This window comes from Lissotriton vulgaris, chromosome 5, assembly GCF_964263255.1.
Source record: "Lissotriton vulgaris chromosome 5, aLisVul1.2, whole genome shotgun sequence".
NCBI lineage: Eukaryota > Metazoa > Chordata > Amphibia > Caudata > Salamandridae > Lissotriton > Lissotriton vulgaris.
The window spans coordinates 1816127485-1816141560 of record NC_141693.1 but is presented as its reverse complement, the minus strand read 5'-3'; the positions used below and the strand labels follow the sequence as shown (position 1 = coordinate 1816141560).

The 14076-nt window shown below is 45.8% G+C and overlaps 1 protein-coding gene across 4 annotated transcripts in view; it reads left to right on the top strand.

Moving 5' to 3' along the window:
• The first annotated feature begins 5085 nt into the window (after window positions 1–5085).
• RARA (retinoic acid receptor alpha) overlaps window positions 5086–14076 on the top strand; it is a 408762-nt gene continuing 399771 nt past the window's right edge. For 2 of the 4 annotated variants that reach the window (XM_086924235.1, XM_086924232.1), the window contains exon 1: window positions 5142–5258. The gene's annotated coding sequence lies outside the window, so the exon portion shown is untranslated. Of the gene's footprint in view, window positions 5347–14076 lie in introns of all 4 variants that reach the window. The other 2 variants (XM_086924234.1, XM_086924233.1) reach the window with 2 other exon arrangements.

Genomic DNA, 14076 nt, shown 5'->3' with positions numbered 1-14076 from the left:
AGACACAACATGGATCCCTCCAGCAAATACATTATCCTCCAGAGTTTTATTTCCAAGGGCATATGTACAAGGAAAAAGAGCATTCTGGATATTAAATGAGGTATTGTTTTTTTACAAGTATAATATGCATTTTGAATCTATACAATATTCCGACTTATTATTGCCCTATATTTTTTCAGGTAGAATTTAGAAAGGATCAAAAATGGCAGACAGGAAAAAACTCTCAGATGCTCAGTACAGAAAAAGAAAAGCGAATAGAGAAATAGAACTATCCAAATTGGAAGGGTCTATTGAAAAATGTCTACGTTTTCCAAAGAGTTCTCTTGAAATTGTTGAAGCATCAACTTCAACCTCAGAAAAAGATGAAGATATAGGCCTACCAGACAAGGCCATAGAAGTTAACAGCCAAGAACAAGAAGAAGTTATAGTGGATACTGCAAAGGATAACCTTGACACTGAAGATGGTGATCAAAGTAAACGCCAGATAGTAACGGAAGAAAGCATTAAAATAGATTATTCAGATCCTGCTTCCTGGGAACACTTACCAATAAGTGGAGACAAATTAAGAACTCTTTTGGTTGAAAATGGGCCAAAACAAGTGAGCAAAAAATTTCCTTTAGATGAGAAAAAAAGGAAATTTTCAGCTGTACATTATAAAAGAAAACTTCCAAATGGAGAAGTTGTTTACCGTGAATACCTCCAGTATTCTGTATCAACCGATAAAGTTTTCTGTTTTTGCTGTACTGTATTTGGCGGAAATTCAAGTACAAGTCTCACTCAGAATGGATGCAACGATTGGCATAATATATCAGCAATTCTGTCTTCGCACGAAAAGAGTGTTGAACATATAACCAACTTCCATAACTGGAAGGGCCTGTATACAAGTCTAAAACAAGATGCAACTATAGATAGTGTCAGTACAAAAAAGCTTAAAGCAGAAGAAAAATACTGGCATCAGATCTTAGAGCGTGTAATATGCCTTGTACGAGTCTTTGGTGCACAAAATTTGGCTTTCCGTGGCAGCAGTGATAAACTTTATGCTCATGACAATGGCAATTTTCTTAAAATTGTGGAATTGCTCGCCATGTTTGATCCTATTATGAATGAACATCTCAGGAGAATACAAAATAAGGGTAGAAGACATGCTCACTATTTAGGCAACATTATTCAAAACGAACTGATCCAGGTGCTATCAAACGGTATCAAAGACAAAATCATTTCATTGGTTAAGAAGGCAAAGTATTTTTCTATCATTCTTGATTCCACCCCAGATATCAGCCGTACGGAACAAATGACCATGATCATTAGATTTGTGGACATTGTGCAATCTTCAGGAACAGAGCCATGTCAGTCTTCTGATGAAGATTTCCAAGAAAGCAGCCTCGTGCAAATAAAAGAACACTTTTTGGGATTTGTACCACTAACCGAAACCACAGGTGAATCAATGAGTCATGTTCTGAGAGATCAGCTCAAAAGCTTCTCATTGGCAATTGAAGACCTACGAGGTCAGGGTTATGATAACGGGAGCAATATGAAAGGCAAGGAAATAGGTCTGCAGAAGAAAATTCTGGATTTTAACCCGTGTGCCTTCTATGTCCCCTGCAGTTCCCACACACTGAACCTTGTGGTAAATGACGCTGCTTCGTGTTGCACTGAAGCAACAGCCTTTTTTTGATGTTATACAACAATTGTATGTATTCTTTGCTGCGTCAACACGTCGATGGGATATACTGAAACGTCATATACCATCTTTGACTATAAAACCTCTGAGTGATACTCGGTGGTCAAGCAGGATCGATGCCTTAACTCCCATTAGGTACCAGTTACCGCATGTATATGATGCGTTGTTTGAAATTACTGAAGATTCAACTTTCAAAGGCTCTTCTGGTACCATGACTAAGGTTGAAGCTGAAGGTCTTCTAAACAGTATCTCTTCATTTAAGTTTGTTGTTGCAGTTGTAACATGGCACAGTATATTATTTCAAATCAATTTCACCAGTAAACTGATGCAGGAGAAGCACTTTACTCTTGAGAAAACAGTAAATGAGCTTAAAAGTACAGAGGAGTTTTTAAAAAACATGAGGAGTGACATGGAATTTGAGAGAGTTTTGGTTGATGCTCGAGAGGTAGCTGAAGAAATCAATGTTGAGCCAATTTTTCAGCCAGAGAAAAGAAGGAGGAAAAGGAAATTGTTCGCTTACGAATCAGAAGATGAACCCATTGCTGACCCCAAAGAGAAATTCAGAGTAAATTACTATTTTGAAATATTGGACACTGCAATTAGTTCTGTAAAAGAGCGATTCACACAGTTAAATGAAATTGCAAGGTTATTTGGTTTTCTATACAATATGAGTGACCTCAAGATGAAAACTTCCAAAGAACTCATGGATTTGTGTATCCAATTGGAAACCGCTCTAACACAGCCTAGACCTGGAGAAACCCCATCTTTTCTAAAGGACATTGATGCGGCAGCTCTCTGCTCTGAACTTTCAGGATTAAGTCATCGAATACAAAAAAATGCGAATCCCGAAAATGTGCTGAACTATCTGTGCCAAAACAAATTAGAAAATGGTTTCCCTAATTTGTTCGTAGCTCTTCGTATCCTTTTGACTTCACCAATATCAGTGGCAAGCGCGGAGAGGAGTTTCTCAAAACTCAAATTAATAAAAACGTATCTGCGCAGTTCCATGAGCCAAGAGAGACTTGTGAGACTAGCCACAATTTCAGTAGAAAAAGACATGGCTTTCCAGCTTGACATTAGAGATCTTCTTAAAGACTTTGCGAAATTAAAGGCAAGGAAGGTATCGTTGGATTAAGAGAAAGAACCCAAAACACCATTGAAGCTAGAAGAGAGAAATTTAAAAACGAAATACAATCAGGGATGTGGAGTTCCTTTAGCCGGACGGCCAGGACATATTGTTTGGGGTCAAGGGCAAAAAGTTTTCATGTATGTTTTGTCCTTGGGACAAGGAGGCCCAACCCCCTGCTGTACAAACCCTTTTGCTGCCAGTTTGCAGTACCACATTATGGATCAGCGAAGGGCACTGCCTCTGCCTGCAGTTAAGGTAATTTGTTGTCCATATGTTCATATTGTTCAAACTTGTATTTATGGTTCCTTAATTGAAAGCCTTTATTTTTAGGGTGAGTGCTCTAAGTAAATGTTGTAAGCTCTGACTGCACTTCTGACAGTGGTTACAGTATAAAAATGTGTACACATGTTTGCAAAGTTAATACAAGTTATTTTATATCTAATGCATTTATTCTTCTAGCCTGGATGACGGGGGAGAGAGTGATGGTAGAAAAAGGGAGGGGGGGGGGGGGCATTTTTCAATTCTCGCCTAGGGCGGCACAGCACCTAGAAACGGGCCTGCTGTCCTGCAATAGAATTCAAAATTTGCAAACATTTGTGACAAGAATTTTCAATTCTATTAAGGACTAGGAGGCGAGGATTATCCCACCCGTTCTTGTATGCATTTCTTATTAGTCATATTCTGCATTTATGCTCATGATGTATTTTTCCTTATATGCATACTGTTTATTTACCCTCCCTTGGTATTACGGCTTTGTCTTCTTTTAAGGATCTGATCCCAAATGAAGAGTCTTCTGAACTGTCTGGTGTCAACCTTCCTGCTCCATCGGAGTCTTCTGCCTTCAGTTTTCTTCACCTGGTTGCCTTCGGGATGTTCCTTGGCCTTCCTGGATTGGTGATGCTGTTCTCCTTGTTTGACTTTCCGGAATGGCTTTGTTCTATTTTACTGGATTTGTTCTCACGAAAGAAAGAGGAAGAGTAACTGTCTCTATGACCTTTTATACCACATACTCTATGATTGTTACCCATGTGTTTCTGGGTATTGTAGTTTGTTTCTATGGCTGCTGGGCATTTCATTAAAGAAATGAGATAGCATAATCCTCGCCTCCTAGTCCTTAATAGAATTGAAAATTCTTGTCACGAATGTTTGCAAATTTTGAATCCTCACTGTATGGGCCCAGGATCATACGACGGAGGTGCATAGCCAATGATATGAGGCCCGGGGTCAAGGCCTACTGATAACTCGGGACACAATAACTGGATACTCACTCAGATTGCAGATCGGGAGATGAAGCATGTGCGGTTCCTCCGAGTAATGAGGGTCTGGCAGCTTCCTAACAATACAGTTTTGTAAAAGCCATGACAAAACAAGCTCTAACAAAGCCAAAAGGAGAGCAGACAACTCCAGGCCATTGATGCGTCTTCTTGTTGTGGCCATTTTTTTTCTCTTCCCATCTTTCAATTGTTGTATTACTTTATCTTGTGCTCTATTTCACCTCTCTGTTCTCTATTGTTACTCTCTTTACAATGTTTATATGTTTTCGATGTTTTCTTTTTTCTTTTTGTTTATCCCCACTTGCCTCGGCGTAACTCACTTTTCCATATCTCCCATCTCAATCGGGATCCCAGATCAAATAACACACCCTTGGCAGCCTTACAGCAGAAAGTACGACTGGGAGATGGAGCGTCGGATTTGCAAAGGTTAAATGAGTTCGTTCACAAGACTTCCAATTGGTCGCGGCACTGACGGGCGTCTTGTAGCAGCAGAAGGCGTGTCTTTATTCCCGGAAAAAGACTATAGATCTACTTCGCCTTTTAGGGGCGTGTCTTTTCTCAGGCTGCTCATTTCCTGTCTAGCGGACCAAGGGGGCGTCCTAAAAACTCCTGCAACATGACTTAACATGAGGGGGCGTGGCCTAGGTCGGGATGGGAAGGGTCTATTTGGAAGGGGCGTGTCTTGTGGGCGTGAGTCCTGTTTAAAGGGCGTGGCCTGTGCAGATGCTGTTCTTGTTACTAACTGTACAGCCAAAACTTGCAACGGAGCAGTCAGTGTAGCTTTGGATTGCCTGTCGGGGGAGAGGGCGGGTTTGGATGAGGGAGAACAAATTACGTTCTTGGGGGCGTGGCCTCTTCGAAAGGGTGTGCCATGTGTTTGGGTACATACCTCTCCAGAGTTGCTCGGGTTGGCTCAGTCCGGCACAGTGTATTTCAGATGGGCGTGGCTTACATCGAGGCAGCTGAGACATCTCCAGCGCGAGGGGCGGATCTGACAGGCTAGTCCTGGAGGGGGCGTGGCCTGTAGGTGGTGGGCGGGGCCCGTCTGTCTCGGCTGCGGCAGGGGGAGCGTTGCAGCGGGGCTGGCGATGGCTGCTGGGCGCTGCGGCGGAGCCTGAGCTGGAGAGCGGCCGCTTGGATCAGAAGGCCCGGGCGGCGGCGGGACCTGAGGCAGGTACAGCGCCGTGACTTTGAGGGGAAAAGGGAGCGGGCAGGGTTGGCTCCGTGGCTGCCTTCAGACCCGATCACAGCTGCCTACATTGGTGAGGAGAAGGTGGCTGTCAGCGGTGCGGAGTTCTGCACTCTTTCGCTTTTTTTTTTTTACTGTTTTAATTTAATTTTTCTGTCCAGTTCTTGCCTTTTGCACACGTTTCCTCCTTCATTCTTCTTCCCTTACATCTTTCTTTTCTCTCTCGCTTCCTTTCTTATTCTTTCTGTTCATGTCCTCCTTTCTCCTTTAGCATGTTCTTTCTCTTTATGTCATGCTGACTTTCTTTTTCCTATTTGTTCTGTCCTCCTTTTATGTTTTCTAATCACACTTTTCCTGTCGTGCCTTGCCGCCTGCACATTTTACATTCTCTTTATTTTTTCGAGCTTTCTTATCTTTCTCTTCCCAGTGTTCATGTTTTTCTTTTTACCTTTTCCATATTATGCTGATTTTTTTATTCCATTGCTGCAGAGAGTGTCCAGACAGTGTGTTATGGCAGCTGGGCATTATTCGTGCTGGCTATGGGAAGGGCACAGGTTTCCAAGTTTGCTGCAGAGCCGAGGGCACCAGCTCGCGTGCTGTGCAGTAGAGCTGAGGACGTGCAGTTTTACAGTAGGGCACAGGTTGTTGAATGCCATAGTGGGTGCATCCTGCAATTGTACTGCAGGACACGGTGTATACACAGCGTGGCAACGTGCGCGCAGGCCACAATGTGCGTGTGTGCGATTTGCCCACGGTGCACTGGTTGTGTGCACTTTTACAGTACGGCTCATGGTGTTCATTCACAGTAGTGCGTGCACAGGTTGTGCGGTGGCATTCGGGCATGGCGTAGCTTACGCAGTAGCGTCTGTAGAAGCGAATTTTACCGCGGACACATGCTGAGCCACAGAAGAGAGTGTGTATATATATATATATATATATATATATATATATATATATATATATATATATTATACATGTGTGCGTATATTTATGCATGTGTGTATAGAGATATGCACATATATGTACAAAGTCAGGTTTCAATCAGCAATGTTTAAACGTGACTTTGTATATATGTGTGCATATACACGCATACAACGTCAAATATAAACATTGTAAGCAAGCAACATCGCTGTGCAGTGAGAGGGAGTTGGGAAAGTTCATGTTTGTGGCAAGGTGCAGCGTCTGTTTTATTTTTATGTTGCCTCATGACACATTTGGCAGCTGTGGTGGTGGGGACAGGATAAACAGAATTGGGGCTGCCCCCCTCCGGAGATGCAAGTACGCAATGTACCGCAGCGACGAGGTTGTGGTACCATAGTAAAGGATTGTGCAGTGTTACAGTACAGCATTTTCACATTTTAGACCGGCGACGCTGTGCTTGGCCACTTTCGCCGGGTTTTCGCGAGCATCTGTGAAGAGGAGCGTGTCTGGGAGGGATCTCCTGCTTGCGAGGATCACACGGCGCGTGGAGGACGAGCGCCTGTCTCGAGCTGAGCTCGGTGGTCCATCAGAGTGAACTCGTGTGAGCTTCGGTGACCTTGAGGGTGAACGTTGGAGCGGACTTTGTGCAGCTCTGATGGTGTGTTTACGAGGGGGAATGTAGGAGGGCAAAACCGTATGTCTGGTGGCAAACACGTGGGCATGTAATGATTATGTACTGTGACGACAGGGATGAATTTGTGCACTTGTATGGATTACATACTGTCGGCTAAGAGGCGAGTGTGTGCCTGTGAGGATGCAGTTGCCTGTCTGCGAGGATGAACGTGCATGTCTGTGATGATGCACTTGTGTGTCTGTGATGATGCACTTGTGTGTCTGTGAGGATGAACGTGCGTGTCTGTGAGGATGAACGTGCGTGTCTGTGATGATGCACTTGTGTGTCTGTGATGATGCACTTGTGTGTCTGTGAGGATGAACGTGCGTGTCTGTGAGGATGAACGTGCGTGTCTGTGATGATGCACTTGCGTGTCTGTGATGATGCACTTGCGTGTCTGTGATGATGCACTTGTGTGTGTGTCTGTGATGATGCACTTGCGTGGCTGTCTGTGAGGATGCACTTGCGTGTCTGTGAGGATGCACTTGCGTGTCTGTGAGGATGCACTTGCGTGTCTGTGATGATGCACTTGTGTGTGTGTCTGTGATGATGCACTTGTGTGTCTGTGATGATGCACTTGCGTGTCTGTGATGATGCACTTGCGTGTCTGTGATGATGCACTTGTGTGTCTGTAATGATGCACTTGTGTGTCTGTGATGATGCACTTGTGTGTGTGTCTATGATGATGCACTTGCGTGTCTGTGATGATGCATTGTGTGTCTGTCTGTGAGGATGCACTTGCGTGTCTGTGATGATGCACTTGTGTGTGTGTCTATGATGATGCACTTGCGTGTCTGTGATGATGCATTGTGTGTCTGTCTGTGAGGATGCACTTGCGTGTCTGTGATGATGCACTTGTGTGTGTGTCTATGATGATGCACTTGCGTGTCTGTGATGATGCATTGTGTGTCTGTCTGTGAGGATGCACTTGCGTGTCTGTGATGATGCACTTGTGTGTGTGTCTATGATGATGCACTTGCGTGTCTGTGATGATGCACTTGCGTGTCTGTGATGATGCACTTGTGTGTCTGTAATGATGCACTTGCGTGTCTGTGATGATGCACTTGTGTGTGTGTCTATGATGATGCACTTGCGTGTCTGTGATGATGCATTGTGTGTCTGTCTGTGAGGATGCACTTGCGTGTCTGTGATGATGCACTTGTGTGTCTGTCTGTGAGGATGCACTTGCGTGTCTGTGATGATGCACTTGCATGTCTGTGACATCACTTGCGTGTCTGTGATGATGCACTTGCGTGTCTGTGAGGATGCACGTGTGTGTCTGTGAGGATGAACCTGTGTGTCTGTGAGGATGCACTTTCGTGTCTATCTGTGAGGATGAACGTGCGTGTGTGTCTGTGAGGATGCACTTGTGTGTCTGTGAAGATGCACTTCCGTGTCTGCGAGGATGCACTTGCGTGTCTGTGAGGATGTACGTGCATTTCTGTGAGGATGCACTTGCGTGTCTGTCTGTGAGGATGCACTTGTGTGTCTGTCTGTGAGGATGCACTTGTGTGTCTGTGAGTATGAACTGGTTGCCTTCTGATGACGAATGTGCCTGTAATGACTGAATAGTGCCTCTACTGATGAACCTGAGTGCCTGTGATGAATAATCTACAGCGTCTGCGAGGATGTACTTACGTGTACGAAGATATGAATGTACCCGCCTGTGCGACGAACTTGAGTGTTTGTCACAAAGGAACTCTGTCGGCGAAGAACCAGTGTGTCACTGTGTGGACTTGTGTGATCGCTAGCATGCGCATGCTTTGTTTATCACTGACAGTCATATTGTCTGTCTGTGGGGACGAGCCTGTGTGGGTATGAAACGAGGTCGTTGAAGTGCACGGCGTGCCCTCCTCCCTCCTGCGGTGCCCCCAGTTGACTGTTCCCCGCCCTGCAGTGAGTACCGCCCTCACGTCTGACAGTAAGTGCACCTCTCGGCATACTAGTAAATGGCGGTCCCCGTGTCCAACAGATGTATAGTGCACGCGCCCCTTGTGCAGTTGATGTGTCCTGTCGCCAAGTGCACACGTCTCCTGGTGTTACAATGCACATTTCCCCTGTTGAAGTAAACTCGTCTCCCTCCACCGCCGTGTAGTCCACCCATTTCCGTGCCACGCTTGTCCTGTCGCTCCTTGTTACCACTGCACAATTTAAGTTACCTTTATTTTCAGCCTTTCTTTCCTTTCCTGCTTTCTGTCGTTCTCTTCCCAGTGTTCATTTCCTTTTCCATATTTTACCGCTGTTTTTATACCTTTGCTGCAGAGAGTGTCCAGACAGTGTGTTATGGCAGCTGGGCATTATTCGTGCTGGCTATGGGAAGGGCACAGGTTTCCAAGTTTGCTGCAGAGCCGAGGGCAGCAGCTCGCGTGCTGTGCAGTAGAGACGAGGACGTGCAGTTTTACAGTAGGGCAAAGGTTGTTGAATGCCACAGGGGTGCAGCCTGCAGACGTAATGCAGGGCAGGGTGTATACACAGCATGGCAATGTGTTAGCAGGCTACAGTGTGCGTGTGTGCGATCTGCCCACGCGCACTGGTTGAGCACTTTTACAGGACGGCTCACGCTCTTCACTCACAGTAGTGCACAGGTTGGCATCTGTTGTGAGCGCCTCCACCAGCCCCTGTGGTAGACAGAGACCCTTTCCCTATAAACTCGTCCCACGGAGCATGGTTTGCTCTTCCATGACTTTCGAGGCACCATCTGCGCCCTATTTTTGTATAGTGTTGTGCAGTGCTCTTTGTTCCGGTGTTACTGTGAAAATACTGCTCAGAGGCCCTTGCAATTGCTGCCCCCTGATTTAGAATGCACACACTGCCCCCTGCCTTAGAGTGCACCTCTGCTTTAGAGTGCACCCTCTTCACCCTGCTTCAGAGTGCTCCTTCTGCCTTAGAGTGCAACCTATGTCTGTCCCCTTGCCTTAGAGTGCAACCTATGTCTGTCCCCTTGCTTAGAGTGCAACCTATGTCTGTCCCCTTACCTTAAAGTGCACTCTCTGCCCCTTGCCTTAGAGTGCACCCCTGCTTTAGAGTGCACCCCCTTCACCCTGCTTCAGAGTGCCCCTTCTGACTTAGAGTGCAACCTATGTCTGTCCCCCTGCCTTAGAGTACACTCTCTGGTCCTTGCCTTAGAGTGCACCCCCTTCACCCTGCTTCAGAGTGCACCATCCGCCTTAAAGTGCACTGTCCGCCTTAGAGTGCACCCTCCCCCTTAGAGTGCACCCTCCCCCTTAGAGTGCACCCTCCCCCTTAGAGTGCACCCTCCACCTTAGACTGCACCCTCCGCCTTAGAGTGCACCCTCCTCCTCAGAGTGCACTCCTCTTAGAGTGCACTCTCCCCCTTAGAGTGCACTCTCCGCCTTAGAGTGCACCCTCCCCCTCAGACTGCACCCTCCCCCTCAGAGTGCACCCTCCGCCTCAGAGTGCACCCTCCGCCTCAGAGTGCACCCTCCGCCTCAGAGTGCACCCTCCACCTCAGAGTGCACCCTCCGCCTCAGAGTGCACCCTCCACCTCAGAGTGCACCCTCCACCTCAGAGTGCACCCTCCACCTTAGAGTGCACCCTCCACCTTAGAGTGCACCCTCCACCTTAGAGTGCACCCTCCACCTTAGAGTGCACCCTCCACCTTAGAGTGCACCCTCCCTCTTTGAGTGCACCCTCCGCCTCACAGTGCACCCTCCGCCTTAAAATGCACCCTCCCCCTTAGAGTGCACCCTCCCCCTTAGAGTGCACCCTCCCCCTTTGAGTGCACCCTCCGCCTTTGAGTGCACCCTCTGCCTTAGAGTGCACCCTGTCATACAGTTCCCTCTCGCCCCTCTTCCTTGCCTTGCTTTAGTTTCTCTTCCTCTGCCTTCTCTGGGACGCCTGTGCATAGCTGCCTGCTTGCTTCTCGTGACTCCAGGCTTCGCGGTCTGCCTGGGGGTGATTCACAGGCGAGGCCTGGCTCTCCCCAGGGCCGCCGCCGGCTCTTGGCTTGGCCTCCCTTCCTCACTGCTCTGTTCGTGAGATCACTGCCAGGGTCGTTATAAGGGACCGCCCGTGCTTACGTGACGAGCCTACTCCTTTCAGAACGTTAAGAAGACCCCTGTGGAGGGCGAGTGGAACAGCCAGCCCGGAGTAGGCGTCTTTCACGTGCTCTGCTACGGAACAGGCTCCATGCATATGTTACACGTGTGGCCTCCGTTTCTTCTGTTCTGTTCATTTTTGTTACAACTTTGAAGCAATGGTGATCAATTTTGAAACCCCCTCCCCCTTCACTTACGGCAATAGAACGCTGTCAAGATTCCACCAATCACAAGAAAGCCGGCGTTTCTTGCATCTTTTTCAGATGTTAAGTATGCGTTTTCTGACATGCCTCTCTTCACTAGGGCCCAGTTCAGGTCTACCTCACCCTTCATCTCCAGTAGCTGCTATCGGGCCCATTTCATTGTCCTGTTTGACTCCTATACCTAGGGCCACTGGATTCATGCAATTGTGCGGCGATTTTCGCATAGTTATAGAATTGCCATATAATCCATTACTTCTGCGGCATAATCTGCAGATTTTAACAATTTTTTTTAAAAAAATGTTCATAGTTCACATGGTTCAAAAGTTACTTAAAATGCTGCAACACATGTTTCCGCACAGTGGAGGACCTCAAATTCAAATTCAAAAAGACTTTATTTCGGATATATTGCAATCCATAAAAGTACGATACATTATACATTTCATTTAAAAAGAAAAAACATCACAAAATTACATAGACAATATAAAATAGGTGCATAAGACATATGAGTTTCTTGACAGAGTGAGTAAACAAGATCGGTACAAACAAAGTGCAAGTGCAAGTCGAGCCCATAAGCAATAGTGCAAAAAGGTACTTCAGGCAGAAAATCACAGTTATTCATCTAAGCATTTTCTTATTCTCACAGATAATTTTAAATATTCTAACACCTGGAGAACACAGTCAGAATGCAATAGCTGTAAATATACAAGAGCGGGTCTGATTTGTTTAAAATTTAATTTTCTTAAAAGAGTAACAAGATACCGCCTGCGGGGATATTCATAAAATGTGCATAAAAATATAAAATGCAGCATGTCCTGTGGAGACTTCCCGTCGCAGCCACAGGGTGCTGCCGAATTTTTAAAAATGTCCAACTTTGGTCTAATTAAAATGTGGTGGAAGATGTTGAATCTAAATCGGGTCAGCAGAAACTTGTCATGGGAGGTGAAGGAGCCTGTTAAGTACATTTCCATATTGTCACATGTTCTCAACATAATGTACTTTCTGACATTTGGTTTCATGAGCTCCACTTCATCTCTTAGGGCACTACGATTCATAAAAAAGGCCCTCTTAATTACTGCAACATCACCCTTGACTATATCCCCCGGGTTTTCAAACAAATTTGGGCGCCCAAGCTTCAAAAATTGGGACTTCAGATATTTGAGCCAGGGTACACACATGGCATAATCCATTGAAACAAGATCTTCCAGTATCTGGTGGGTTAAGGGTATATCCTGGCTTAACCATAATTTAATCCAGCATAACAGTGGTTTCAGACCGACAATGTCTGAGACATACTGACAGCCAAGCTCTTCATGTACAGCTAAGTTTGGTGTACTACCTGGGACACACAGCAAGCGCTTTAAGAAGTTATTTTCGGCTATTTGTATTTGTTCACCATTTGTATAGCCCCATATCTCACTGCCATATACTGCGGTGGATATGGATTTAGCACTATATAGTTGCATCATGGCAACCATCGGCTTTTTCCCCAATTTACTGGCAAAATTAAAAATCGAGGCATTCACTCTGGTCATTTCACCCTTCTTTCTGGCCAGATGTGGAGCCCAGTTGAGCTTAGTATCAAATAAAACACCCAAATATGAAAATGTATTGGTAACAGGGATCACAACATCATTTAATTTAAAAACAAACTTCTTTTTTGGTTGACGGCCAACATGCATAATGTAGGATTTCGAATTATTGACCATGAGATCCCTGTCAGACATAAAATTATTAAAAGCATTCAGCAGTGCTTGAAGACCCTTCTCTGTTCGTGATATTAAAACTGCGTCATCCGCGTATAGAAGCAGGGGAATGCCCCTCTCTCCTGCTCTTGGACAATCTGATTTTATCTCTTGCAATGCAGACTCTAGGTCGTTTATATAAAAATTAAAAAGAAATGGGGCCAGAATACAACCCTGCCGTACTCCTTTGTTGGTGCTAAACTTGCCTGTGGTTTCCCCATTCGCTGAGAACCTCACATTGGCTTTTGTATCATTATGTAGGTCCGCAAGGAAATCCACAATCCCCATGTCCACGCCTTTGTCCCTCATGGTCTGCCATAGCCTCCCCCTGTTGACACAGTCGAAGGCTGATGACAGATCCATGAAGGCTAAGTGAATTACTCCTTTTTGAACAACAGTATATTTATTCAAAATAAGAAACAAATTAAGGCACTGAGTTATGGTAGAGCGGCCTTCACAGAAACCATATTGGCAAGTTGACATAATGTTATTATCGGTCGCCCAGCTTACTAGACGTTGAAGTAAAACTCTCCCCATAATTTTAACCAGTGAATCGATAAGGGATATTGGTCGATAACAAAGAGGACTTCCCCTGTCGCCTTTCTTGAAGATAGGGACTATAGTTGATAATCCCCACGTTTCCGGACAGCCTACCCTGGCCGCAGCATTAAATACAGCAGCCAGAATTGGAGCCCAGAAAGCTGGATCATATTTATAAAGGTCCGGCGGAATTCCATCGGGACCTGGTGCTTTATTGGCTGTAAGACCCAAGATGGCAACCCGAACCTCGCTTATTTCAAATGTTACATTACTGCTCCCCAGAAGTGGGGCAGGAGCACTAGTACCAGCACCCTCTAGAAAGTACAGGCTTTTGAAGTGGCTTTCCCATTCTGCTTTAGTTATGCAGCAAGCAAGTTCATTACAGGGGTCATCGGTTAAAAAAGGTTTTTTAACCAGTGCCCAGAACTTGGTGCTGCTCTTCAGGGTGGAGGGATCAAGTAATTCCTGCCAAGCCTCCTTCCTGAGGAGCTCCTTACGGGCGATGGTAATAGCCTTATATTCTTTCCTGCAGGCCTTCACCTCCTCCCGGTTCCTCGGTGAGGCTGACAAAGCAATCCTTAGATTGCGTGCAGCTTTGGTGCAGTCATGGCTGAACCACTTCGGACCTGTTTTAGCCTGATTTTTATTAGGGACAGTAAGAAGCGC